The sequence below is a fragment of the Dasypus novemcinctus genome, chromosome 11 (assembly GCF_030445035.2).
Source record: "Dasypus novemcinctus isolate mDasNov1 chromosome 11, mDasNov1.1.hap2, whole genome shotgun sequence".
Classification (NCBI taxonomy): domain Eukaryota; kingdom Metazoa; phylum Chordata; class Mammalia; order Cingulata; family Dasypodidae; genus Dasypus; species Dasypus novemcinctus.
Genome location: NC_080683.1, coordinates 14,631,961 through 14,655,826, shown reverse-complemented (window position 1 = coordinate 14,655,826; position 23,866 = coordinate 14,631,961). Strand labels below are relative to the sequence as shown.

The window sequence follows — 23,866 nt, the reverse complement described above, 5'->3', positions numbered from 1 at the left end:
ATGGCTGATTTAAATGCATCTTTTCACACTTCCTCTCATACACTAGAGCAGTACTTCTCAAACTTTAATGTACCCACACACCACCTGGGGACCTTGCTAAAATGCAGACTCAGATTCAGGAGGTCTGGGGTAGGGCTGATAACTCTGCATCTCTAACTCGCTCCCAGATGATGCTGATCCTGCTAGTTCAAGTAGCCAGGATCTCAACCCTCCTTGCACGTTAGAAACACCTGGGGAGCTTTTACTAAAGACCACTGTTTGGACCCCAGGTAAATAAATCAGAATCTCTGGTTGGTGAGCCTTAGGCATCAGTCTGTTTTAAAAGCTCCCAGGGTATTTTAGTATGCAGCCGTTAGAGTTCTGTTTGTGCTTCAATTCCGCTCAGAGCCTGAGTCTTGTAAAAGCCGCCTTAAGCTCTGCCATTGAAACTACTCACCCTTTCCACTGAGCTCTCATACCACTGGTGGCTGTTTCTTGCACCTGCTGCCTCACAGCATAGGTGTGACTGCCTCTCCCAGTAGTTTAGGTGCGCTTTGGGCATGGGGACCGCGTCTGTGCACCTACAAGTGGGGACTCGAACACCTGCTCAGTCAGCTCCTGTCCAGGCCCATAGTCAAACCACAGGGGCCCCGAACCTGCTGGAGCTGATTTCTGCTGAGTCTTCTTGAGGAGCAGGAGAGAAATTGAACCCAGAAAGAGGCACTTCAAAAGTTGGAGAAATTTGCAGACTTTATGGTTCTCAACCTGCTGCCCTGCGGCTGCACACGGCTGGTCTGCCCATTGCCCATCTCCAGCCAGCCATCTCTCCGGGCTATGGACAGCACCCCTACAGAAAGCCTAGGAACAGAGCCTGTCGCCATCCTGGTTCTCACATGCCCACCGGGCAGTTCAGGCTGCCTGGAGGTATGCATGGGTAGCGGAGTTTCTCTGGCATACTCTTCTCTCCTCTGCTTCTCTCCCCTTTCCAGGTGCCCCCCCTCCCTCATCCCCCAGTAGCCCGGACCCCCCACCTGCCCCCTCAGTGAGCACGTGCCAAGGCCTGTGCTCTGTGAGCAGGAGCTGCGATCACCTGGTCCTCCACCGTACCCTCCGGTGCCCACTACCTGCACGTGGCAGGAGCTGAGGGACAGCCATGCACCAGCTGCCAAGAGAGGTCTTGCGAGGCTTCACCAAGCTATGCTAGAGGCACGATCCGAACTTGACCCCAAGGCTGCTGACTCCCCAGCCCCGCGTACTGTGAGTTTGCCTTGAACCATGTCCGTGCTGCTCAGCCCAGCAGTCTGCACCTGCCCCGCTTTGTTCTGTGCAGGTATTGGGGAACCAAAGGGGCGTGGGGCTCACCTGCCTCTGGAGGTACAGAGCCTAGAGTGAGGAAGGACGGAACAGCAGTCCCTCCCTTCGACCGAATCGTCTTTCTCAGTGCATCTCTAATAGTGGAGTTCAGGGCAGTGTGCAGAAGACATGCTTCCTGGTCAAGCTGGGAGCCACAGAAATGGGCGTGTACAACTCCCAACGCTAACCCCTGGGGCTGTGGAAGGTGGAGCAGGGAGCTGCTGCCAGGGGCCTCTGCAGCCCCAGGGGATGGGGCTGGTGGTCTGGGATGATGGGGAGGGGAGCGGTGGGAGGAGGCAGAGCGGAGAATGGGAACCGAGAACTGGACACTCCTGGGATCCTGCTTCTTGTTCCCACATGAGCGTCCCTCTCGTGTTCTTTCGTTCTTTCCTCATTCATTCATTTAACAGATGTTTATTTTGTCCTGACCATGTCAGTCTGGGCTGGGCCCTGGGGATATTGCAGCATAAAACAGGTCCTCATGGGGATTAGGCCTGTGCCTTCCAGTATGGTAGACACGAGCCACACATGGCTATTTAGACTGAAATTAATTAAAATAAAAAACCCAGTTTCTCAGTTACACTAGCCACATTTTAAGTGCTCAGCAGCCACATGTGGCTAATGGCTCCCACACTGGACAGTGAGAAATACAGAACATTTCTCTTTTCCCCGAAAGTTCTGTTGGACAGTGCTGGCTTAGCCACTAACCAGGAGGGCTAGTGAAAGGGCTGAGCACGTAATAAGGAGCGGTGGAAAGCAATAGGAAGGCTTTGAGGGAGCCGCGCCAGCATAGTACATCTAACCTAGATGGGAACAGAGGTACTGAGAGTTTAAGTAAGTGGTAGAGCCAGAATTTTAACCCAGATAGCCCAGAGCCAGAGACCATGCTCACCAGGGGCTCTGCTTCCACAAAGTTCTGGATTAAACAGTCAATGCTAAGCCCAGGCACTTCCACACACCTTAACTCTGGGGTTCTCTCCCAGGTGGGTGTGGGGAGAGGAAAGAAGGGAGAGAGTCTCCGTGCCTCAGTTTCCCCATCTGTAAAATGGACATAGTGGCATTATTGCGAGGATTGAATGAGTACTGCGCGTAAACGTGTGGGGTGCCTGTACACAGTAAGCACGACTGAGTGTCGGCCGCTCTTGTTGCTGTTGCTTCCTGCCTTGTCAGGGGAGGGGATGCCCCGCCTGAGCTGCCTGTGGACGCCAAGGTCTGCTAGCTGGTGCTAGCGCCCAGTCCCTGGGAGCAGGGCCGCTGGGCTCTTGGCTCACACTGCCAGATGAACCAAAGGTCTGGCTCCCTGCTGCCCGCTTCCCACCCTGCCCAGTTCCTTGCTCTCAGTTTTGAATCCATAAATGCTTGGTTCAGCTGTGCAGAAGTCACGGCAACGACAGTCACGCCTGTGGCTTGGGGGCCGTCCAGCCTCATCACAGCTCAGCAGGGGCACTTCTGCCATGAATGCCTCAGTCACGCCATTATAAAAGCCTGGACCCTAGAGGGAGAAGGGACCCTCTGGGCCACCTTCATCCTTCCACCGCTGATGAAGCTGGGAGCCAGGGTCAGCCATCAGACTGGACTGGGGTCTCTGACTCCCACTCTGGTGCTCATTCTGCACTCCCGAGATGGCTCGTTCAGGCACAGGTGGAGACTCTTGGTGCTCGGCTGCTTCCACGCTGGGTCGCTCACTCCCAACTTTGGAAAATGAGAGGGCACACCGCCCCCCATTTTGGCAGCAGTGCCCCTGGACCTGTGGTGTGTTAGCCCTCGGCTGGGTAGGGTCTGCGAGTTCAGTTGCCTGTTCCCGTTAGGGACTTGGGGCTATAAGCAGAGTCCATCTCACAGGTCTGCCCTGCACCCAGCACAGAACCACCTATTTTCATCACAGAAAAAGAGGAATTACTGTATAGGTTCGTTCCCAAAGAGACTTTTTTCTAACCCAATCAAAACTGCACCGTGACTTGGCCCATACTGGCACTTCTTTCTTGTAATGAGATTTGATAAATGAGATTGGACTACATAATATTGTTAGGTAATGTAATTGTTGAGAATATTAGAATTGGGACTTGAGTTGCTTTAAAACTTTGAAAGAGGGTAGTACTGGTTGAAGTTGCTGCAGAGCCTGAGATGACTGCTGTTTTGGAAGGAGGAGTGGTTGCCACAGGGATTCCTGTCTTAAGCTCTCCATAGCCCCCCACTTTTAGATCATTGGGTTCCACTGGCCTCCCCTAATTTTTCTTGGTTTAGTTTTTAGATTTTCTTACTTATTCACCTGGGAATCCTTGGCCTATGTTTAAAACACACACATTTATGCAAATGTATGTGTGTATGTATGTATGTGTTTGTGTGTGTGTGTATTTGTGGATGTATTCTTTATTTTAAGTAGCCTTGCCTGAAAGCCCACCTAGGCCTGCCAGACTTAGAGAAAAACACCCCTGCTGCATCCTTGCAGTTTTCCCATTTCTTTCTGGCCGGGAGATGGTCGGCCATGGCCGTTGGGATTTGTCATTGCCTTCGGCCTCCATGTCTCTATCCGTTGGTGGGTGTCTGTGAGGCAATTTCCTCTTCGCATTAAGAGCTGGAGGGGCCCCTGTGGCCCTTGGTGGCACCTACGTTTTCTTCCCATGGAGGCTAAGTCAGTAGTGGGGCTCCCGTAGGCTCTTGTGGTTATTTTCCATCCCTTGTACTGGTTGGACTGTGGGGTCCCTTTACCTGCTGGGTCAGGAACCCCGCTTCCTTGATCACAGACCAAAGGTCCGTTCTCAGCCAGGAAGAAGCCTTCTTCTCAGCTCCCCCAGGGCGCCTGGAAGCTGCTGGCCTTGATGTGGCTGCTGCAGGTTTGTACCAGACAAGGGAGCAGCAGCAAGGAAGACGCTTAAAGAACAGCAAGGCAGGTCCCTGATGCGACAGTTACGGGACCTTTGGAAAACAGAAGACCGCATCCCCTCGGACGTCTGACTCCCCTCTTACAAGGAGGATTTAAGTAAGGCATTAAGCATTGACGACAGCTGTGAGCTCCCCGATACGTTTCCTGGACCTAGCGCCCCAATTTATAAAAAATTCAGGATAGGTTGAAAACAAGAGATGTGAAACGAGCTTCTGGAAATTAAGACACATTTTCATGTCCTGATGATTTTCATCAGAAACCACTTTAATTAACACCAGGCAACACAGGATTTGTCTCTACGAAGGAACGAGACTCAGCAATGATTGTGTGCTTCTTTGGGGGCTACTGGAGGCCAGTTTGTTCTGCTGGCTCACACACACAACTTTTTTATCAACCGCCACCCACCCACCCACACTTCCTGGGATCTCCTTAAGGGCAAGGATTGGTTCTTTTGCCTTCCAGCAGTCCCTGGAACATCATAGGTGCTCCCTGTCTATTTGTTGGAAAAAGGATGAGAGCTAGACCTGTAAAAAGAATTTCATATTCTTTTCTCCCAGCTCAGTAGAAGAGTGGGTGTTACTAACTGAACCAGTTGTTCATTGATGACCCTCATCTAACACAAATGGAAACATGTTTCCTTCTTGACCTAGTTCCTAATAGTCAGTATACAACCTTCTGGAATTTTTAGAAAGACAGGGAAAGTGGGTGTGGCTCAAGCAATTGGGCTCCCATCTACTCTATGGGAGGTCCAGGGTTCGGGTTCTGGGGCCTCCTGGTGAAGGCAAGCTGGCCCACGCGGAGTGCTGGCCCATGTGGAGTGCTGACCTACGCTGCATACTTGCCTGCACAGAAAGCTGGCACAGCAATATGACGCAACAAAAAGAGACACAAAGGAGAGACAGTAAGAGATGCAGCCGGCCAAGGAGCAAGGTGGCACAAGAGATTGAGCACCTCTCTCCTACTCCAGAAGGTCCCTGGATCAATTCCCAGTGCTGCCTAAAGAGAAGACAAGCAGACACAGGAGAATACACAGTAAATGGATGCAGAGAGCAGACAGTGAGTACAAAACAATGAAGGGGAGGAGAAATAAATAAATCTTTAAAAAAAAAAGATTAAACACTGTGGCAGGGAAATGAATATTGACTGCCTTTAAGAAGCCAGCGGAAGTCCTCCTCAGACAGGCCCTGAGTAGTCATGAGAACCCTCTGAGTACATTTATAGAGGGTAACATTTATGGTGGTGGAGATGGAGGCCCCAGGGATGTAGCGAAATTATCTCCTTGTCTTTAGAGCAGATTGTCCTGTCCACCAAGGCATTAGGGCTGTCACCTGCCTCACAGGCTGAGAAGAGATGCCCCTGCCCCCACCCTGGGAGGCTTCTCACCCTTCCAGAATCACCTGCAGCCCAAGGACCTAAGATGGCTTTGCAACAGGCCTCATCTCTGGGAAAGCCTTGACCTTCAAGGAAAATCACATAATGGACAGTCTGTTTCTGAGCCAGTGCTCTTTGTAGAGATCTGAGAATAAGTTGGTGTGGATGTGGTTTCTGAGGCTCTGCCCTGGACAGTGCATCGCCCCCTGTCCCTCACTGAGCCTCTTTATGTAAGGACGTCACACCTGGGGTAGAATGCTGCCTGACTTTTCAGGAAAAGGAGTGCTGACACATGTTTTACTTCCCTGGAAGCAAGCTCTCCATTCCCCTCTCTTCGGCAGAGCTCAAGGGAAAGGGGTAGCTGAGGGCAAGAGGGACTGTCCACTTGGTCCCACTACTAGTCGCTTTGCCAGGGGTGGCCCAGAATGTCAGAGCTGGAGGGGATCACCCAGGCCAGGGCCCATGGAGGTCTTGGGTGAGGCTGTCCCTGGCTTTGCACCCCTTCCTCCCCGACTCAGACCTCTGCAGCACCCAGCAACCCTTGGTTCTCCTGCAGCCATACCTCTGTCCCCTCTGGGTTGCAGCTGGGGAGCTTCTTTTGGGTGATCCCTGAGGAAATGGCCACTCCTCGGGGGGACCGCGGTGTCATTCACCTAATCCAGAGAAGGACCCCCAGTCTCCTTCCTGTAAAGCTCATGCAGCTGGAAGGGAGGGTGTGAATAAGAGCGAGCATTTGAATGTCTAACTTTTTTCTCTGATGTTCAGTTAATTCCCATTACCACCACTCCTGGCATCCTTTCTTCTTCTCTGGAGCTCACAGGGCAGATCACGCCCTGCTCGTCCACTCCCTTCTCTCTGAGAGTTCTAGATGGCAGCTTCTGTCCAGCGGCCTCACGGCCTGCTCCTTTCTGTTTGCTATCTTCTGATCACTTGCCGCTAAGTGTCTTTCCTGTTCTTTTCAATCCTGTAAGCTTATACAATAAAAAAAAGTATTCTTTACTCTCATTTTAGCGGAGGAGTTTTAGAAGGAAAACATTTTAAACACATGTTTTCAGTCTACCATTTTGAACCAGCAGTCCTGCGGCATAATTTGAAATAGCTGCATACTATTTCATTCCATCCTGACCTTCTATCTACCTGACCTTGTAGTTTGGACATTTAGATTGTTTCTTTACTCCCTCCTCTTATTAAAAACAATTCTTGCATGAGCACTCTTGTAGCTAAATCTTTAGGCATCTTCATGATGATTTCCTAAGGATGACTTTCTATAAGTGGAATTTCTGGGTCACAGGATATGCAAAACTTTAAGATGTTCTGGTGTGTATTGCTAAATTTCTTTTGATAAATATGATACTAATTTGCATTCTCACTAGCAGCATATGAGTGTACCTTCTTTACAACCTTGTCAGTCCTTGGTATCTTTGAAAATATATTTTTATATATTTTCATTTATATATTTATATATTATATATATTGTATAATATATTTATATGTTATAATGTGAGTGTTCTTCAGAGTAGATACATACACATTAAATTTTTTATAGATATTAGCCAATTTACAAGTTTCTCTCCCATCATCACTGTATGAGCATACTTGTTTCCTCCAAATACTTGCAATATGATTTTAAAAGCTTTCCAATTTTGTGGATTGTCTTAATTTGCATTTTATTGATTTCTTATGAGATTGAATATTTGTGCCTCGTGTATTTCTTTTGTGGATTGCCTTTAATCCATTTTTCTCTTTGTTTTTCACCTGTTACTGATTTTGAAGCTTTCTTTATTGAGGATATTAACCATTGTGATGTATGTGGCAAGTTATTTTTTCATTTTGTTGACACTGAATTTGTCATTTTTTTTGTTTACTTATAAAACTAATAAGCTTTAAATAGTGAAATGTATCAGTCCCTTGCCTCGGGGGTGTGCTTGCAGAGTTACCAGAATCTTGGGGTTTCCTGGGGTCTGTGACCGAGTTCCAGGTTGTGGCCCTTGGTTTCTTTCAAAATAGAAATGAGTGCACCATTGACAGTTCCTCCTGTCAAGCTGCTTAGCCACACGGGGGAGGTGGGGGTCGGTCCTGGGCAAGAGGCAGCGCCCTCCTGAGGCTCCACAGCCCTGACTTGGGATGTTTCAGGACCCACCTCGCACCACGGTGACTCAGAGACAGAGGGGTACGGAGGTGACGTGAAAGAGCTGGGCTGCGCGTCTCAGTAGACCCTCCCGCTGCTGCCAGCTGGGCTTGGGCCACGGGAACCAAGCCAGCAACTGAGAGGCAGGTGTTCTTGGCCAAATTCCTTCACACCGGGTGAGCCCAGCAGAGAAGCGGTGACAGACACATGGGACGAGGGCTTTTCAAGGCCTGTTTTTGACTTGACTGGACTCTGGTTCCCATTGATCATAGCACAGAACAGCAGCACTGACATAGGACACTTTTTTTAGTGCAGTGACTCTACCTTCCAGTTTGTGGTTCTCTTCCACTCTTACTATAATGACTTGCCTGGCTCCTCCCCATTCATCAGATTTATTTCCTGGTGAGACCTGGTCGGGGAGGTAGACTGGGGGTGGATGCTGGTAAATCGCTTTCAGCTGCTGTTGCTGAGCATAAGCTGGGGACTTCCAGAATCGAGGTGACTTGGAGCCTCACTTCTCCAGCCTGGTCGCCCATGGCCTGGAAACTAAGATCAGTTTTTAGAAGTGTGTGCAAAGTGCTGAAGGGACTTTTTCTAACTTTCAGCAAAGTGGGTCCTTCCAAGCTATTTCAGATGCCCTGACCAAACCTTCAGAATGGCCCTTAGAGGGTCTTCCTAGTATGGGGCCTTCATTCAGGTGGACAATTCCACATTTCCTCCTACAAACGAGGGGTGGGAGTTGGAGCTTAAAAACTATAGTAAAGTGGATTGTGCCCATTACAAAACTACCACTTCCTTCAGCCATTCAGACACGCCAAGCCCATCTCTTTCTCCGGGCCTGTGCCCTCATCTTGCCTTCTGCTGGTCCCACCCGTCCCTAAGTCCAGCAGGCCTGGCTCCTGCTAACCCGGGTCTTGCTCCAATGTCACACCCTCAGAGAGGCTTCCCCAGCCCACCTGACTGAGGTCGCCTCCCCCACCCATCCTGAGCCGCTCTGTCTCACGTTACTTTATTCTGTTTTCTTCATAGCAGTTACAACAACAGCAGTAACCACAGCTAATATTTGAGTGCCTACCACATGCCAGGCAGTGTTGTAAAAGCTGCAGAGTTGATCTGCTCGTTAGCCCTCTGAGACAAAGAATATTGTTATTCCAATTTTACAAATAAAGAAACCAAATCCTGCAAGAGGTTGATGTCATAGTTCAGCCCTGGGAGTCATCTCTTCAGTGAACATCTTTTGAGCCTGTGCTAGGACCTGGGGTTACAAAGACGAGTGAGTTCTCATCCTTGCATTCAAGTGAACAGGAGAGCAGTGTTCTAGACCAGGCTAAGGCAATGACTCCTCTCTGAGAACCTAGACAAGCCCCTTACTTACCTGTGTCTTGTTTTCCTATCTGTAAAATGGGAAGCAAGGGCTGTGCCTCAGCTCCTCTCCTCAGTTCTTGCAAGGTCAGTTGGTGAAATCCCTTTGGGAAGTTCACAGAGGGGTGCAGAAGTAGGGAGAGTCACTGGGCATCCTCATTTCTGGGCCTAGAAGCTGACAACATATTCTCTCTTCCTACCCCGACGAAAGAAAGGTAGACAGTTACCTGCTGGCCATCTCTGGCCTGGCAATACTTCTTTATTGGAGTTCACCTCCTTACGTATAGGCACTTTATAGCATCAAGAGATTCATAAAGGTCCCAACAATTCTGCTTCAGGAAAGCATATTTTGGTTTGACCATATTCGAACTGGCCAGTTGGATTATGGTATTTAGGGCGGCAGTCTTATATGATTGGAAGTGGCGGGTTTTGCTCAGGGGAAGTGGCCACTTGAAAGTCCCTTGTCTGCTGGTGGTACTTTCTCAAGGGGGTTGTCGTCGTGTGTCACAAGGCTACTGGGTGACTGTTTAATTCCAACAGCTGGCGTTATTCTGAAATCTAAAGCAAGAGCGTGTTTTGCTTTCTGTCGTTTCTGCCAAGACCGTTAGTTTAAAACATGCCCAGAGGAATAGATGATATGTTGGCGCACAGCGGGGAACAGCCACGTGGAAAGTGGAGCGGGATTCTCCTTCCTTGTCATCCTCCCACGATGGACTGTAAAGAATGGAACGGTGAAACCTTTACAGTAAAGCAAGTGAAAGTGTCTGAACTCGTCCTCCTAAGTATGCGAGAGGAGGCTTTGGTCTCTGGGTCTTGCTCGGGGCTCCACCCGCCTTTCTGTCATTCATGGTTTGTTTCCTGTGTCACATGTGTTGCACAATCTGTTAATAACCAAACAAGCCCTCACAAGCTGGGGAATATTTGAAGAATGATAAAACAATGATGTTATAATCTCCCACTTTCCAAAAGAGATGGGCATCAGACCTGCACACTCTGGGAAGCATCCAGCATCAGGTCCTGCAGATTCCCTGAATGCGCACAGCCGCTGCCCTAATCCAGGACCCTGTCATTTATCCAGCTGTCCATTCAGTGAACATTTTTTGAGCACTTATTGTGAGCCAAGCCCAGTGCTAGAATCTCAGGATGTGAAAATGATAAGTCGCCATCCTTGCATTCAAGGAATTCATACATTTGTAACAGGAAACATGAGTCCAATAAAGTATTCCAAGCTTGCATAGTTGGAACCTGATAGTCTCACTACCAGGGAAGGGCAGGGTCTGTTCAGGAAATATTTAACAGAGGAGATGACCTTGTAACTATGTATTGAGCTATGTTAGCTGCTTGCCTGTATCTATCCATCCATCCATCCATCCATCCATCCATCCTAGTTCCCCCCATCCCTCCACAGATACTGAACAAGCACCCCACTTTATGTACCTACTTTCTTTTTCTTTGACATTGGTTCAGATGCCCTGCATATCCCACCCCATATAATTTCCCTCAAACACTACTTGAGGCATGTCACTGGATCAGAAAACCTTGACAACTACCTGTTCCAAAATTCAAGTCTTGGATCCTGAGCCTGATGGTTGGTTCTATCCATTATGCTGCCCCAGGCAGATGTACTTGCTGCCCCTAAAACATGTCTCAAGTACACTGCCTCCTCCCGTCTGGGTCGTTCCTCACCCTTCAAGGGCTGACCAAGGCTGCCCCACTGGGGAGACCTGGAGACCTATTGTTCCCTGGTTTGGGACTTGGAGGATGTGCAGTTGCACCGCTCATTAATTCTCATCACACTGCATTGCATCTTTTTTTTTTTTTTTTAAGATTTATTTATTTATTTCTCTCCCCTTCCCCCCCCCCCCACCCAGTTGTCTGCTCTCTGTGTCCATGCTCTGTGTGTTCTTCTGTGACTGCTTCTGTCCCCACCAGCAGCACCAGGAATCTATGTTTCTTCTTGTTGCGTCATCTTGTTGTGTCAGCTCTCCGTGTGTGCGGCGCCACTCCTGGGCAGGCTGGACTTTCTTTTGCGCTGGGCGGCTATCCTTATGGGGCACACTCCTTGCGCGTGGGGTTCCCCTATGCTGGGGACACCTCTGCGTGGCAGGGCACTCCTTGCGCGCATCAGCACTGCACATGGGCCAGCTGCGCACAGGTCAAGGAGGCCCAGGGTTTGAACTGCGGACCTCCCATGTGGTAGGTGGATGCCCTAGCCATTGGGCTAAGTCCGCTTCCCTGCATTGCACCTTTATCTTTTTGTGTGGGTCTGTCTCACCTCCCCCATTTTCAAGTTGGTGGGATTCTTGCTTCATGTATCTTTGTTCTCTGTGACTGAATGCAGGGCCTACCTTTGGAAGTCATCCATGTATATTTACTAATGAAAATTGGGGGAATTTACACCTCTTCCTGGTAGTCCCTTAGTTCTGCTAATGAACTTGAGTTCAGAAAGACCACTCTGGGACTAATGTGTTTAATCTAATTCATTTTGTTTTCACTCTCAGAAGGTAATGGAGAGGGCTGGTACTGAAGAATGAGAATATGTGCTAGTTTTTCTCCATTTGCCCACACACACACACACACTGCCATTCTCTGCCTTATTGTGTCCTGGGAGGCTGGGCGGCTGGCCCCTAGATTGCATCAATGGGACTCATTTAGCTTCTCGCTTCAGGTTCCGTTTAGCTAATAGGAGGTATTAGCAGGAGACCCAAGAACAGGAGGAAGGAGAGGTTGGCGTATTTGTCCCCCTCTCTGCTTCATCTGATTTCTGACAGTGGTGCATCTTATAGCTACAGTTCCTCTTCCAGTGCTCTGGACTCACTGGGCTCCAGGAACATCACTTCCTCCCCTTGCCCTTCAGACTTAGGGATGGTGATGACTTCCTGCCTGCTGGTGTTTGTCCCTGGGTGCCACACCGTGCGTTGTTGGTTCCTTCACCTCTGTAACTGGTTCATTCATGGAATGATTGTCCTTTAACTCCTTTTGAGTGTGCTGTCTACAATACCTTACTGAGAGTCAACCTTGCAGGTTTAGTTATCTGTTCCAGTAATCAACCATAAGTTGATTGGTTTCATTTTCTTGCAAAAGGTTCTTTTTAGGAGGGGTGGAGCATTCAGAAAAACGTAAAATAAAAATAGCAGTCTCTTGGCCCCTTCTCTCCCTACCTCCCCTGAGGCAACCACTTTGAACTCTTCCAATTATTTTTTTTTTCTGGCATTTATCTCCATATCCTTAAATGATATGCTTTTATTTTACTCCTATTTTAGAAATTCTCTGCTAACTTCCTATTAGAATAGATGACAATTTAGCTCACTTATACCACCCTTCTACCTCCCCTTCCCACATCCTCACAACGTAATTTATCGTTATTTATGGTTCCTCTATTTAGTTACCTTTATAAGTAATATTCTTGCTATCATATTTCTTGTTCCCTAACAATAGTACCTCTTTCCCTGTTTAGTAAGATGAGGATATTAGTGTCCCTTTCCCAGCTTGCTTTCCACTTCTACTTTCCAAATTCTGTCATCTCTGTTTTTACTTGTACATTGTTGAGGTTGATAACATTTATGTTTTTGTTTTCTTTTGAAGCTGCCCTGTTTAGAATGGAGAGATAGTTGTGCTTACTCAAGTTTGCTACAGTCCCTACCGCACACAGTGTATGGATGTACTCAAATACCTGGCCTATCTTGTTTATTTACATACCTTCCTGCCCTTAAATCTCTTAAGTGTGTGGCCATGATACCTGATTCAAGTATTATTCATTATTCACTCTGAAGCCAAGTAATGTATTATGAATACTTACTTTACTGCTTTTTAATTTTCCAAGAGTTTCTAATTGCCTTTTTTTTTTCCCAAGATTTATTTTTATTTATTTCTCCCCCCCCCCTCCCATTGTCTGCTGTCTGGGTCAATTCACTGTGTGTTCTTCTGTGTCTGCTTGTACTGTCAGGCAGCATCAGGAAACTGCATCTCTTTTTTGTTGCATCATCTTGCTGCATCAGCTCTCCATCTGTGCGGTACCACTCCTGGGCGGGCTGCGCTTCTTTTCACGTGGGGCACCACTATGCAAGGGCACCCCTGTGTGGCACGGCACTCCTTGTGTGCTGCAGCACTGCACGTGGGCCAGCTCGCCACATGGGTCAGGAGGCCCTGGGTATAGAACCCTGCACCCTGCATATGGTAGGTGGACGCGCTATCAGTTGAGCCATGTCCGCTTCCCCTAATTGCTTTTCTTTTCCTCCCTCCTTCCCCTCTTCCTCCTCCTCCTCCTCACCTCCTCCCCACCTCCTCCCCACCCCTACACTTGCTAATGTCATACCCTCATTTTCTAGCCCCCAAACTTTCTCTAACCAGTTGAGTATTTTATGTTTTCCTCCCTTTTCCCAAAGTTCTCTCTTCTTCTCCTCAAACCTGACCTGGTTGTTCTCTAGGCCTGCTGCAGGGCTGTCATCTGAGATTTTAAGATTTCCCTGAACTGTTTTTGCTAGGTTGGTTTTACTGCTTCCTGGATCCCTATCTTTTCTCTGGGTCCATTTAGTTTCTCTACAGAAGGGAATTCCAATTTTTTCTTGAGTGGGTAGATAACCTGACTGCCTCAGGAGCTACCTGTGGAGGGATCAAGAGTTTTGGCTTCAGATTTCAAGTAATGCCCGCTTTTCAGCCTCACACCTGGTTCCTGCCCTCCATTGTCCTGGTACCTCTGAGACGAGAGCCTCTTGGCCCTTCTGCCAGACTGATGGACTGCCACACATCTGAGCCAGACTCCTGGAACTGTATCATCACTTTCTAATCCCATATCCCATCTGTTTTCCTCAAAGTTGTCCTAGCCTCTATCCGGCATAGCTCTCCCCTGAACTCTTGATTGTTTGGAATTAAGCCTTTTTTTTAAGGAAAAAAAAAGTTATCTCCCTCTCATCTTGGTGATGATGTATCCAGAGGGCTAGGGTATAAGTGCATGTGGTTAATGTGTTGTCCTTCTTTAATAGGTTATTCTCATGAATTGATCTCAACCCTTCTTGAATGTGATACCTATTTTTAGCCTATATCACTTTAAAAGTTAAGAGGTTAAACTCTCCACCATCTAAATTAGGGGCTTTTAAATCCTAAATTTGCCTCCTTTAGATTTAGGAGAGGTTCCTTGTTAATAATATTATATGTCTATCCAATTCAGACTTTTTTTTAACCATCAGATTTTGATCTTGGATTGGTTGGTGTATTAGTCAGCCAAAGGGGTGCTGATGCAAAATACCAGAAATTGGTTAGTTTTATAAAGGGTATTTATTTAGGGTAGGAGCTTACAGATACCAGGTCATAAAGTATAAGTTACTTCCCTCACCAAAGTCTATTTCCACGTGTTGGAGCACGATTGCTGCCGACTGCCGACGTCTGCCAAGGTTCAGGCTTCCTGGGTTCTTACGTTCCTGGGGCTTGCTTTTCTCTGGGTTCAAGGTTCCTTCCTTCATGGGGCTGGCTTCTCTTTCCTCTGCAAGCTTACTTCCCAGAGCTCCAGCTTAAGTCTTCAGCATCAAACTCCAACATCAAAACTTCAACATCAGAAACCCTCAACACTGTTCTTTGCCATGCCTTTTATCTGTGAGTCCCCAGCCACCAAGGGGTGGGGGTTGGGTGGGGACTCAACGCCCTAATCATAACTCAATCATGCCCAGGTATAGATTGGATTACAAGCATAATCCAATATTTCTTTTTGGAATCCATCAGTTACATCAAACTGCTACAGTCGGGGCATTGTCAGCTGCTGTAATCATCCCCCCAATTTAGGGATTTAACATGATAGAGGTTTATTTCTCAATCTTATAATAGTCAAATGCAGGGCTTCTGGTTGTGACTGGCTTTCCTCCACAAGGTGATGCAGGGACTCGGGCACTTTCATCTTGTGACTCTGCGGTACCCTAGGGCATGTATTCTCAGTTGGGATATTATCACCCCAAGGAGGCAAAAACTGGTTCTTGGGTGCTAAAAAAATCTTACTTTTTAAGGCATAAATACAGATAAACATAGTACCTAAACAGATACGCAGTATGTATGTAGTATTAAAATTTCATGGAGGATGTGTATCTCTTACACACCTGGAGCAGTTCATGTCAGCTGCTAAGGTTTCCACTACGGATGCAAGAAAAAGAAGGTCCTCGCGCTTTCTGTCCGTCTGGTTGTGGCAGCCAAGATTGAATGGAGGACTACAGGAAAGTCTAAAAACACGGGGAGGGGGAAATAATCTTTGCAACTCAGAAATAAACTTAAAGATAGCACACACACACAAAATTTCATCAAGGGTTATGATCAGGAAAAAAGTGTCTTAAAGGGCTCCTTGGGGTGGGTTAATAATGAAAAAAAGGTTGAGGCACACTGCGCAGGGCCCAGGAGTACTCAGCGCCCAGGTAGGGCAATGTTCAGGTAGAAAGGAAAAGAAAGGGTGGAAAAGATTTACCCCTCTTTGCCTACATTTCATTGGTGAGAACTAGGTCCCACCTTGTTGCAGCAGAGCTGGGAAATGTACTCCTGGCTGGGCAGCTGCTTCTCAGTGACAGCTCTCAGCTAAAGGAAGAGGAACATGAATTTTGGAGGATGGTTGGCCTAAACCCAGAGGTCAGCAAACTTTTTCTTAAAGGGTAAAATAATAAATATCTTAGGCTTACAGGTTGTATGGTCTCTGTTGCAGCAACTCAACTCTGACCTTGTAGCAGAAAGCAGCCAGACACCAGTGTTTAAGTAGATGAGTGTGACTGTGGTTCAATAAAACTTTATTTATATAAGCAGATGACTGGCTGGCCTGTAGGCTATAGCTGACAGACCCCTGCATTTATCTAGACCTGAAGAACTTTCTGCAGCCATTCAGTTGTCCACATTTCCTTCATTCCCACTGTCTAACTAGGACTTGGTGCTTCCCCTCAACTGAATGAGGAAGGTTATTCCATTTGTCCTGTGAGAGGAGTGGATCTGACCCTCAACCAAGTGAAGTCTAAAGGTCCCAAGACTGGTGGAAGGGAATAAAATTTAGTGTGATGGTGTGATGTGAAGCACCTAACAGCCCCACATCTAATCCCCACAGCCCCCCGACATGCTAGGTGGCAGAGCGCCTGGCACCCAGTAAGTGCTCGGAAAACGGGGACAATTTCTGAATTCAGTGCCTGAGCTTAGCTGAAAAGTTTCTTGATTAGATGAAGTAAGTCCTTGGAGGATATGGGCCTCTGCTTCCCATAGCATTAGGGAAAAATACTATCATTTTAGTTCGAACTAAAATTCATAAATTTTTGCTTTAATCTGATAAAATGCTTACGTTTAAGCAGGATATTCAATTATATTTACAATCTGATCTCCCCGATAGTTTTTTAAAAGCTTAGCAAAAAGACTAGAGGGAAATATTTTGACCAAATGATAGGATTGATTATGAGTAGTTTGTTTTTTTTTTTAATTTTACAGTGAGCACGTTTTACTTTGATAGTTGGAAAAGAAGAACTGTTCATTTTAAAACTTTAGAGGAAGGGAGTTGGCACCAAGTGAGAGCGTCAACGAGGGTGTCTGCCTACTCGTTACATACGCTCGGACCCAAGAGTGCCGTCAGAAATTTTATTGGAACAGTCACTATGAGGCAGCCCCTTCTTCCCACCTGCCCCCAAATCAGAGAAGCGTCCATGGATAATAAACTGGCCTGCTTCTACACTGAGACATTTTTCTCATTTTTAAATGATGAGAACCTTATCTAGATTCTTTCCTCTTGGGCGGGACCCGCTTCTCTGGATGAATCACAGAGATAAGTGGGGCGAGGAGGGGGGCTGTGCTTGGGGTTAACTCCTTGTCAGAGTCATAGATCCTCTCGGCCACTTCCCCATACCTGGTGAACTTGCTTGCCTTTGGGGAGAAATGAAAGAGCTTTCAACCTGAATGCGACTGTGTCGGCGGTGACGGGGCATCCTGGCTTCCAGGCACCCACCCCCATTTCCCACAGCCGGGCAGAGAACAGCCCACCCCGTAGCAGTAACCAAATAACCAAATTCGAGAGCATGCCGAAACAGCCCCTGATTTTCCAAGCCCCTCTTACTTCCTCATTTGCCTCTTTCTTCCTCCACCCCCACCCCCGGTATTGTGCCATTGGCTTTGGTGGACTTCTCCCCATGTCGTCCCTCACCTACGTCCCTCCTCTTCAGGGCTGTCGACACATGGCCTCAGGCCGTGCCCTCCACACTTGTGAGGCCCCTGGCATCGTCCGGTCCTGGGCTCCGTCACTGTGACAGGCTGGCTTCTCTCCCTCGGCCCATCAGCTGCTCGAGGACCCCTTTGGGGTGCCCCTTTGTTCGCCCTGGGGCTTCTTCTCGGCTCCAGAGTTGGCTGGGGTGACCTCACAGTGGCCCTGCTCCAGCCTGCTGCCCGGGTTCTGTCAGCTGTCACCAGCACCCTTCTCCTTCATGCCAGCACACAAACACACCCTGCTCCTGAGCAGGACGGGTGTGTCATGAGAAAGGAGCCAGCACTGGCAGGCACGGGCATTGGTAAGTCCAGGCTTTGTGCTTCTGCTTGTACGCAGGTTGCTTCCCAGGACTTTCGAGCCCCTCCACCAGGGCTTCTTGGCCTCGGCACGTGGGCATTTGGGGCTGGATAACTCTTTGTTGTGGGGCCGTCCTGTGCATTATAGGATGTTTAGCAGCACCCCTGGCCCCCACCCACCATGTGCCAAGAACACGTCACCGGTTTTCACAACACACAATGTCTCCAGACATTGCCATATGTTCCCTGGAGGGCAAAATCACCCCCAGTTGAGAATCACCACCTGACAAGGGGACTTCCCCAGCCCCTTCTCACCACTCCTCTGTGCCTACCTCACCCACTCCGCACCGCCACTCCCCAGCTCATTCCTTCCTCGGGGCTCTTGCGTAAACTGCTCCGGTTGCTTGGGCTGCTCTCTCCTCCTCTTCAAGTGCCTGCCATTTGGGTCTCAGCTCAGTGGACAGCTCCTTACCAAGGCCTTTCGTTACCATCCGATCTGACCACCCCAGCCACACATCATGTCTCCCCGCTTTATTACTGCAGTTATTTTTAGCTATCCCTGGATTCTTTCTGACCTCATTTCCTGCTGCTTCCCCCCTCATTCTCTCTATTGCAGCCACACTGCCCTCCTTGTAGTTCCTCAGTCCCACCAGGCATGTTTCTGCCCCAGGGCTTTTGCTCTTACTGTTCCCTCTGCCTGGAATTTCTTTCCCCAGATACCCACATGATTTGCTCACCATCTTTAGGACGTGGCTCAGATATCATCTTTTCATTGAGCACACAGTAGGCCCTCAACAAGTATTTTGCAGGAATGAGCTTTATTTTGCAAGGCCAGTTAGAGCCTCTGCCCTTATATAACTGTCGACATTCGAAGGCAGTGGGTGAGCCTGGCTTCTTCTTGTGAAACCAGGGACTTAACGTTGATGAACAATTTGCAGTCAGGGTAGAATCATACTCTAAAGCTTTTTTTCTCATGAATAGGGGTGTTTAAAAAGCACAAAGCCATTTATTTGCTAATCATCCTTCTTTACCTGGTATTAGCCAGAGTTCTGACCTTAGCCATGGCTTATACTTCTCATGCCTGGATTGAGGTATTTCCTAGTAAGTGTGTGCACTTGTCTAAAAGTAGTTATTAGTCTGTCCTTACTTACAAGCCACAAGAGTCAGGACCACCACTGCGATGACTGCCTGTAAGGGGCTGAGTTTAATAAGTGCTAAATAAAAGCTTTATGGCCTGTCCCCTACCACCCAGCTGGTTTTTGTTTGTCATCTCTCCCCACACTTCATCTTGTTCCTTTGCTTCTCCTCTTCCTGGGACTTCATTCCCCACACATGGAGCATTTCTTTTCACCACACTCTTCCTTATCTCAAAATCCCAGCGTGAAAAGATGCTCACCATCATTAAGCATTAGGGGGATGCTAATCACAACCACAATGAAATACCACTTCACACTCACTAGGATGGCTATAATAATAATTTAAGAACAAAACAGAAAATAACAAGTGCCTGCAAGGATGTGGGGAAATGGAACCCTCCTGCACTGCTGGTGGGAATGTAAAATGCTCCTTCTGTGGAAAACAATTGGGTAGTATCTCAGAAGTTAAATACAGAATTACCGAAAGACCCAGCAATCCACTCCTAGGTATATACCCCAAAGAATTTAAAACAGGGACTCAAACAGATACTTGTATACCAGTATTTATAGCAGCAGTATTCAAACGAGCCAAAAGATAGAAACAACGCACGTGTCTGTCTACAGACTCATGGATAAACAGAATTTGGTATAATCATGTAATAGAATATTCAGCCATAAAAAGGAATGAGAAAAAAAAAAGAAAGAAAGAAAAATCCTTTAGGGAGCTGATGTGGCCCAGTGGTTGAGCACTAGCTTCCCATATGTGAGGTCTTGGGTTCAATCCCTAGTCCCCACTACCTCAAAAGAAAAGAAAAGAAAAAGGAATGAGAGAGCAGATGTGACTCAAGTGGTTGAGCACCTGCTTCCTACATGGGAGGTCCCAGGTTCAGTCCCTGGTACCTCCTTTAAAAAAAACTACAACAAAAATACAGCAAGCACTCTCTCTGCCCAGAGGAGCCCATGCCAAATCTTGGTGTGTATTTCCATCTTTCTCTCCCATCTCTCAGCAAGCTCTGTTCTTCCCCCCATTTCCTCCAAAATTCCTTTTTACTGGCCTTAAAAAAAAACAAAACAAAAAACAAGAAGCAACCAAATGAGAAAACCAACTCAGGGAAGACTATGGGCTCAGTGGTTGAGCTTCAGCTTCCCATATCCCACATACAAGGTCCCAAATTCAATCCTGGCCAGTGGTAGCTCAAAGAGGGGGATGGAAAAGAATGAAGTTCTGATACCTGCATCTGATATCTGGATGAATCTTGAAAACCTTATGCAAAATGAAATAAGTCAGACACAAAAGGACAGATGATTGTAGGATTCCACTTATATGAAATATCTAAAAAAAAACCAAGTTCATAAAGACAGAAAATAGGTCAGAGGTCACCAGGGGCTGGGGAGGAGAGAAGAATGAAGGGAGATACTGCCTTAGTGGTACAGCTTTTCCATTTTTGGGTGATGAGAATCTTTGGAGATAATGGTGATGGTTGCATAACATCATGTAATGAATGCCACTGAATTGTACACTTAAAAATGTACACTTAAAAATTTTATGTTTCACGTATTTTTACCATCATAAAAAAAAAATCAGGAGCAGAGTGGATATAGCTCAGTGGTTGAGCACCTACCCAGGAGGTCCTGGGTTCAATCTTTGGTACCTCCTTAAAAAAATTTATTTTTTCCAAGAAAAATAAAAACCCCATTCTTGCCCCCGTGACCCCTAAAGACCACATACATTCCCCAGAAAGCTAAGTGGAAGTGAGTCCAGAAAGCCCAGAATATGACTGGGCGAGTTCCCGAGGCCCCATAGCCAGGAAGTCTTCACATTTTGAAACCCATGACCTTTCAAGGTAGCCATCGGGGACGGGGCCAGCCCTGCCGGCCTCCCCATTAGGCTCTCCTTCCCTTGCTCTTTAGTCTCGAGGGGAATTCCCTTTTCCAGGGCAGACATCTCAGTAGAGGGCACAGCCGGAGGCCCGGTTTGCATCCTGGCAGGGGCTACTAGGAAGGCTCAGATTTGGAGGAGACAGATGGAGAGGGGGCGGGAGGGAGAGTTGAGAAGTTTGCAAAGACCCTCGCTCCAGCTTATGTAATCGCTCCGGGGGGACATGCCATAGGGCTCAGCAAGTGCGTTCCTGGCGGCTTGTCATTTGAAGAAAGCTGATGTGAACGACATTTGCCTCCTCTGCTTCCTGCCTTGCTTTTTTGTTCTTTGTATCATGAATAAAGCGAATACAGGAACCTTATACTCCGAGTTCCTTTTATAAGGCCTCCTCTTTGCTTCGGATGACTCAGCTGGGGCCTTCTCTTCAAGACGTTCTTTAAGATGCGCCGGAGGGCGGCTGAGCCCAGGCGGGCTGGGGGTTAGGAGTGGGTGTCCTGTCCCCTGACCCAACCTGGCCTTCTCTTCACCTTTGAGTGGTGCCTGCTGGAGGAAGGGAGCAGGGGCTGGAAGGAAGGCCTTAGAAGGCAGGCGCTTCTCCTGGTTCCCCTCTCTGCCCAGCCAGGCCTACTTTTCTCTCGCCATCTTTTTCCACATCAGCAAAAATGACCAGGGAAGAGGATGTGGCCCAAGTGATTAGGCTTCTGCCTAACATATGGGAGGACCCAGGTTCAATCCCTGGGACCTCCTGGTAAAAAAGGAAAAGAGAAAGTTGCCTGCACAGTGAGCCTGTGCCTGTACGGTGAGCCCAGCGTGCACACGAGTGAGTCGCGCAGCAAGATGATGACGCAACAAAAGAGAGACAAAGGGAAGAATCAAGGTGAAGCGCAGCAGAAACCAGGAACTGAGGTGGCGCAATTGACAGGGAACCTCTCTCCACATCAGAGGTCCCCAGGATTGAATCCCGGTGAATCCTAGAGGAGAAAGACTAGAAGAACAGACAAAAAAGAGAAAGATACAGATCACACAGCAAATGGACACAGACAGCAAAAACAGCAGGATGGGGGAGGGAGGAGATGATGAGACCCTCTTGTCCTGAGCAAGGCCCACTTGTCTTACTACAAGCTGCACATACACAAGGGGAGGTTGCAGGTCCTAGAAGCCTGGTGACTCTACCTAAAGGCATGAAAACTATCTCTGAGCAATGGCCATGGCACTGAGGAAAAGGAATTTCAGAGTAACCAATTCATGTCTTACCTCCCCCCTGCCCGTATGTTCCTGGAGGCAGGGGCTGCATCTTGCTGTGTCTTGCAAACACCAAGCCTGGCGTTTGGATGTGTTTCCAACAGAATAATTAATGAAAGGGCAACACTTTTCCATTGTGACTGCGACACATGCATGGAAAGGATGTGCCAACACATCCAGATGCTGAGACTCCAGCATGTGGGCTGGAATTTGTCATACGCTTTTGGCACAGGGTCATCTGGTTTGGTCCTTCATGATGAGAAGAGAGGGGATATTGGTTCCATTTTTCAGAGGGGGAGATGGAGTAGTCAGAGTGCTTGGGTGAAATGCCCATCGTCGTGCAGTTTCTAAGAGGTGCACCTGGATTAGTCCACCCTAAATCTGCTGGGTCCATGGCTGTTTCCATGCCTCTCTGTTGCCCTGAAATCTCAGACACCCCAGAAGCAGAGGTTCCATTGCTTTTGAAAAAGATTCCATGCCCTCCTTGGGACACAGCTGCAGTGCCATCCTCCTGGGAGATTCAGTGCTTTCCCTTCTGTTCTGCCTTTAGAGCGGGACAGCTGGGTCTCATCCATCCACTGCCCAACAACCCTTGGAAGAATTATGCCAGGAAAGCCCCTTTCAGACTCTCCTTGGATAGTTTTGGGGAAAAGAGGAAGATAGAGGATATGTCCTTTTCCCTCTCGGTCATCTGCCCTCGCCTTTCCCTCTGGCTTCTCCCAGACCACACAGTCCCCAGCTTAAATCCCATGTGGATGGGAGGGATTTCAAGTTGCTCATTTGGAGCTTAGAATGCATTGACTCATAGAAGACGTGTGGATGTGCTGCTTGGTCTACCCATGATATATCTGAAATGGAATATGAATAACATTGACCACCAGAGGACTAGTATTAATATTAATTACTAGTGTTAAGCCTTCAGCAGCCTCTAACTGGTCTCTCCATTCCCACTTTTGCCCTCCTACAGTTTGTTCTTGTGAAAAGCTAACCAGGGGAAGCAGGTATATTCTCAGTGCTTGAGGGCCTGCTTTGCATATACAAGGCCCTGGGTTCAATCCCTGGTACTTCCTAAACAAATAAATTAATTAGCTTATCAGACCCCATCTCTCCCCTACGCATGGTCTCCGGGCCCTCTGTGGCCTGGCCCCTGCTGCTTCTCTCTGCCAGCTCTCTCCCCCCTTTCTGCCAAGTCCCAATGCCACACTGCTTTTGTAAGTTGCTAGGACACCCCCACCTTGTTTTGCTGAGGGACTTAGCCTTCTCTCTTTCCTCTGCCTGGGACTGTCTTCCCAATGAGTCACCTGGAACAATCTCAGGTGCCCAGATGTCAGCTCTTCTTAGATGCCTTCCCTGGCCACCCTTCCCCAGAGACCCTGCCCACTCCCCGTTCTTCCTCTGGCCCCTTGCCCTGGTTATTTACCACAACCTGCCACTATATAGTACATTTACTTGCTCACTTGTGCACTGCAGCCTTCTTCACTAGAGTGTCAGCTCCACACAGGGACATACCTGGTTTATTTTATTCATTGCTGTGTCTCCAGCACTGTAAGAGTGCCTGGCCCTTAGTAAGTGCTCAATAAATACTTTTAAATAAATACATGGATAAATGATTGAATCTGCATCTAACCAACAAGCAGATTGTAGTTTCTTTGCAGAATTTATCACATATTCCAAACATCAGTGCCCAAATCACATTCCTTCTTTTTTCAGCCCTTGAAATTTGAAGTGTAAAGATTTCATTTAATAATGAGCTTATATAGATTAGTTCTGGAAACCAGGACTTCTTACTCTTGGCAGAAATGGATACCAGTTTGCTCAGAGTAGCATCTCAGAAGGTTCTGAATTCAGCACTTGAGAAGAGAGTATTTGGTCCCCTGAACCTCTTTTCCACCAGTTTTACTGAGACCGGCCGTTTGTTGTTTTGTTTTATTCCTAGAGCAGGGTTTCTCAACCTCATCATCGCTGACATTTTGGGCTGGATAGCTCTTGATTGTGGGCCTGTCCTGTGCCTTGCAGTGTGTTTGGCAGCATTCCCT

The 23,866-nt window shown here is 47.8% G+C and overlaps 1 protein-coding gene, 1 long non-coding RNA gene and 1 other non-coding gene across 20 annotated transcripts in view; 2 read left to right on the top strand and 1 right to left on the bottom strand.

The window, feature by feature from the left end:
- The window catches only part of TRERF1 (transcriptional regulating factor 1), a 204,156-nt gene that overhangs the window by 106,183 nt on the left and 74,107 nt on the right, over positions 1-23,866 (top strand). The gene's annotated exons all lie outside the window — the stretch shown is intronic.
- On the bottom strand, positions 6,364-17,385 carry LOC131280377 (uncharacterized). Its single transcript, XR_009187884.1, has 3 exons — positions 17,218-17,385; positions 15,161-15,280; positions 6,364-6,558 (listed from the first exon to the last, which is right to left on the bottom strand). It is a non-coding gene; the product is annotated as an uncharacterized lncRNA (long non-coding RNA).
- LOC111762527 (small nucleolar RNA SNORA31) lies at positions 15,144-15,276 on the top strand. Its single transcript, XR_002795633.1, has one exon. It is a non-coding gene; the product is annotated as a small nucleolar RNA SNORA31 (small nucleolar RNA).